The 5,063-nt window shown below is 39.4% G+C and overlaps 1 long non-coding RNA gene across 1 annotated transcript; it reads left to right on the top strand.

The window, feature by feature from the left end:
- The first annotated feature begins 1,266 nt into the window (after nucleotides 1-1,266).
- Nucleotides 1,267-3,829, top strand: LOC110200264 (uncharacterized). Its single transcript, XR_002322212.2, has 2 exons — nucleotides 1,267-1,390; nucleotides 3,440-3,829. It is a non-coding gene; the product is annotated as an uncharacterized LOC110200264 (long non-coding RNA).
- Nucleotides 3,830-5,063: the final 1,234 nt, after the last annotated feature.

Below are 5,063 nucleotides of genomic sequence, written 5' to 3'. Positions count from 1 at the left end.
AGCCTACTCTTTGCTCTGCTATGAGAGGTCTCATTCTGTGAATATACTTCTTTCCTTGGATGACTGTCTTTCTGCTTCAATGTCTGACCTTGACATATCTCTTTGCTTCCGGCTGAATTCATTGTCTCCTAGGTCCAGCCTCTCTGATGACATGGTTATGACCTGCTTTACACCTTGTGATCACTTTCTGAGCTTGTTTATTGATTTTTATGACTACATCAGTTAAGGTGGGAATTGAAACTTCCTTAAAACTGATTATATTCTGGGCCTTATGTGATTACATTAATTGAAGTGGAATGTGGGACATCCCTCTCCCATAACTATCTTTTTGTGACTTTCTCCTTAATTATATGGAAGAAAGAAGTGCTAGTTGCTGGCATCCTAACGTATCCAGTGCATAGAGAATCTTAATTTATTTCACCTTGATGGTGACATTACAAAAGTCCAATAACAAAGACCCTCCTGGAGTTCCCTTAGAAACTACTGTGCATGTAATGGAATCTCTGCCTCATTGCCACCAACATCATTTTTATAAAATGTAATCTCAGGAAGGCACAAGTAGTAGGTCCCACTTAGAGGTACACAGCAATGGGGCAAAGTTCAGGGAGTGAATTCTTCTCCAATATATAAAGCCTTATATAAAGTCCTACAATCCCGAGAGTGCATTATTCTTGTTTCATGACAGTCTGTTGTCCATTGTGGGGGGGGGGGAGACAAGTGGAGAAGTTGTGGTGGAGCATAGAATCAAAGTGAATATTGATATCAAACATAAGATTGTTATTGAGTCCAGTGGCCTATCCTGATTTGTAAGCATAATCATTTTCACTTGTCTAATAAGATTCAGTGTTTTCCATTCAAGATGAATTTGAAGCTGGCATGGTGATAATCAGCATTCAGATAATAATAGCCACCAGTGCAGTGTGGTATGGTATGGTCGTGGTGGTGGTAGTGGTGGTGGTGGTGGTGGTGCAGTGTGTGTGTGTGTGTGTGTGTGTGTGTGTGTGTGTGTGTGCATGTATGTGTTGGAGGGTGTGTGTGTGTATAAACTACTGGAAGAAAAATGAAATTTTGAAAATGAAAAAAAAAAGGTAAAGAAGAATTTCCGATTGGCGCAGCATATTTTTTTTTAACACTAGGGAAGCTGCCCAAAACTTTCCAGACGAGTTTTACTGGAAGAGGAGGAATGGTCACATAAGACAGTGAATGGCCTTGGTTCAAGAATGTGCCCTGCCCTCAGCCCTGCCCTCCCAATGGTACTAAGTCACATCCTGCTGAAAACTGTTCCTTCTTTCCTTCCAACAAGTAGCTCTTTGAATCAGAGCACCCTCCTAGAAGGACTGCCTGAGACACCTGGAAGACTCTCTTTCTTTTGTCCTTCTGAGCTTCACTGGTAAGATTTCATTCATCTCTGGCTTTGGCCTGGCCATGCCAATGTGCCACAATCGAATCAGCCGTGGTATAGTCAATGAGGTTGCAGTTGGAGGTGCTGTGGATGGGCCACTTTGGCATAATGATTGAAGCCTCTTCCTCAACTTAGTCATGACAAATAGGATCTTTTAATCCTGTAGATAGATCCTTGTTTTACCTCATATATATAATGTTTGTGTATATATATATATATATATATGTATATACACACATATACACATATACATACACACACACATATATACATACATACATACAAATACACACACATACATACATACATACACACACACACACACACACATACACACACACACATATATATATATACTTTCTGGTCTTTCCCTTCCCAATTTAGCCTTTATGTGGCCACTAATGGAATCTCCCCAGTGTCAAGATGGGTCTGGGTATGGCTCTTCAGGAGCTTTCTATTGCCTATGGGAACAAACAGGAACTCCTTAAGATGGCTTTCAAAACCTCCCAATCTACCTTTCTAGTTCCAATCTAAGTTTCCCCCCTTATTTTACAACATACCCTTCTATGCACTGGTGCATTGTAGTTCCAGCAAAACTGGGAGTCAAGAGACCCAGGTTCAAGTTTGTTATTTATAAGCTGTGTGTCCCTGGGAAGATGTCTTAAGCTCTCTGAGTCACAATTTGTCCATCTCCAAAAAAAAAAGAGAGGCATCATGTATAGTATAGTATAGTATATAGTGGGCTAGCCTTAGAGTCAGGAAGACCTGGGTTCAAATAATTCCTCTGATAAATACAAATTGTGGAATTATAGAGAAGTTAATTACTCTCTGTGTGCCTCATACGACTCACTAAGTCTATAAATTCTAGAGGATGAACCCAAAACTGTATAGTTGGAAGAGGTTTCTATGTAGAATCCTCTACACAAGTGGTATCAAACTGCCTTTTAGGCCCCTTATTGACTTACAAAATTGCAAATTAACATCATCTCTATTGTATTTTAATTTATTCTGTTAAACATTTCCCAATTACATTTTAATTTGGTTAGAGTTGAGCGTTTTACAGGCTACTTATGGAGAGTTTGGAACTTCTGCTCCACACTAGTGGTGTCAAACTCCAGCAAAAATGGAGATCAATTAAACATACACAAAGATCCCTGAGGGATGCATATTGACTTAGAAACCACACATTAATATTATCTATGTTGTATTGTATTTTTATTTATTTTGTTAAATATTTCCTGATTATATTTGCTTTGCTGATGGGGGCCACCTGTTTAACACCTCTGCTCTACACTGATGAAATACAAGCCCAGATTTTTTTTTAAGACCAAAAATGAAGGGAATGGACTAGATAGTAACTAAGGTCCCCCTCCACACCCACTCCCAGGTCTGCCATTTTATAATCTTTGATCTATTTCCCAATCCCATTCTGTCCTCTCACCTCCATGTATTTCTGTCATCTTTCATGTTTACAATAAACAATCTCAGCATCTCTTAATCATTGAAGTCCCTCTCTTCCTTCCTGAACTAGCCCAGGTGCCAGCTCATTCTTCCATACAACCTCCTGGTCTCCCCTTTCCCCAATCTCTAAGTTCTTCCATTTTGCAGGCAGATAGGTAGCAAGTATTTATTAAATTCTTAGTAAGTGTTAGGCATCAAGAGATACAAATACAGGCAAAAAAGAATGATAGTTCCTGCTCTCAAGGAGCTTATATTCTAAGGGCAAAAGATAACACATAAAAAGGAGCTGAAAGAGGAGGGTGAATTCAGGAGGAGGAGAAGGTGAATTAGTGGTGGCATGGAGTAGAGAGTCAGAAACATGGAAGGGAATGAAGTATGGCTGACTTGAGCCTGTCCCCAACATGGTGGCTTCCAAAAAGAACTCATCAATGGTAGGAGGTGAGTGGTGGGATATTGGGGATAAGAATGTGCCAGGTGGTGACAATATTTGTAAAGTGCTTAGCCCAGTGCCTGACATATAGTAGATGCTATACATATGCTAGCTATTATTATTGTTGTTAATTATTATTATTCCAGGATGAGAAGACTCCAGACACTGAGAGAACTTCCAGGGTGAGAAGATAGCTGAGTCATGGTGATGCTATCCAGGAAAGTCAGAAGCACAGCCTAGAGGGAAATGAAGCATGGCCCTCCTGGGCCCATCCCCAAAATGGTGGCCCTCAAAGGAACTCATCAATGAAAATCATCATTTGAGCTTTCTTATGTACTTATCTCATTCTTACTTGTATTATTTTTATTTGGATCCATGGTTTATCTCCCTACAAGGCTATAAATGTCTCAATGGCAAAGAGTAGGTCATTTTTTTCATCTTTGCATGCCAGCACCCAGCAGAGTAAACTAGACATACTAGGCACGGGGTAAATATTTGTTGAAATGAATTGAATCTATTAAATTTACTTTAGATGAGTCTCTTTACTTCTGGGCTTCAATTTCATCATCTTTAAAAAAAATTGAAGGAATTAAGCTAGTTGATTTCTAATTCTCCTGTCAAAACCAAAACTCTTGACTGTTACTCTGGCTTTGTGATTCACTTGGAAGTGGGTGGGATAGGCCTTGCCTTATGCCCTACAGGACTCAATTGCCCAGTGGTACAAATGCTAATAGTAGCTTTGATGTCTCTGCTTTGATGAATATGGCTCTTTGTTACAGAAACAGATGCTTCCCATTATTCTTTTAGCAGTCCTAAAATAAATGATTGACCTCTCTCCTAAACACAAGGCCAAGAGCTATCAACATTGCCATTTTGCATCTCATTGTAAAACTAAGTTGCACTTGGTCTAGTTCTCCACCTCTGTGTGCTTTTCCCTCTGGCTTCTGGCATAACTATTGGTTGCCATATGTTGTGGACACACACTTTGAACATCACAATTATAAGATGCTTTGTGCTGAAGCCCTCAAAATTCTGTATCTATTCCATGCTATGGGTGGTAGTATTCTATGGTATAGTAGAAAAGACTTGGGCTCTAGTCTTAATTCTACCAACACATAGCTGTGTGACTTTGGTCTAGTCACCTTAACCACTCTGTACTTTTTTTCCCCACCTGTGAAATAAGAAGGTTAAATTGAAAATCTCTAAGGATCTTTGGTTTCCCTTAAGACAGCTCAGTAGATTAATTAGATTGATTAATTCATTAGGTTGTGAGCTCCTGGAGGGCAGAGACTGTATTTTCTTTAGGGCATGGCATATAGCAGGTGCTTAATAAATGCTTATTATTTGATTGACAGCTCAAGTGATGCCTTCTGCATGAGGCCTTCCTCTAACTGCTAGTGCTTTTCCCTCCAAGGTCACCTTCTATCTGCTACTTTACATTACTCCTTAATTTACTTTCCATACTTCTTACCAACCACTTTGTTCCTACAGGGCTATCCCTACTCCCTTTCCAGCTCCTTTTTTATCTTCCCCCACTAGATTGTAAACTCCTTGAGTGTATCTGTGACATATAATAAGTAGTTAATAATGCTCTGTCGATCTAGTATCTATGTATTTTTATATAGCAATATATACACTATATCTATATCTATCTATCCATCCATTCATCTGTTTATCTATGTACATGTTGTCTTCCCCTTGAATGTCCATTTCTTGTAGGACAGGAATTGTTTCACTCCCAGCACAGTGGCTGGCACATAGTGCATGTAT

Source organism: Phascolarctos cinereus, unplaced genomic scaffold (assembly GCF_003287225.1).
Source record: "Phascolarctos cinereus isolate Bilbo 61053 unplaced genomic scaffold, phaCin_HiC Scaffold_5;HRSCAF=322, whole genome shotgun sequence".
In the NCBI taxonomy this organism is placed as follows: Eukaryota; Metazoa; Chordata; class Mammalia; order Diprotodontia; family Phascolarctidae; genus Phascolarctos; species Phascolarctos cinereus.
This window is presented reverse-complemented; position numbering and strand designations above follow the sequence as displayed.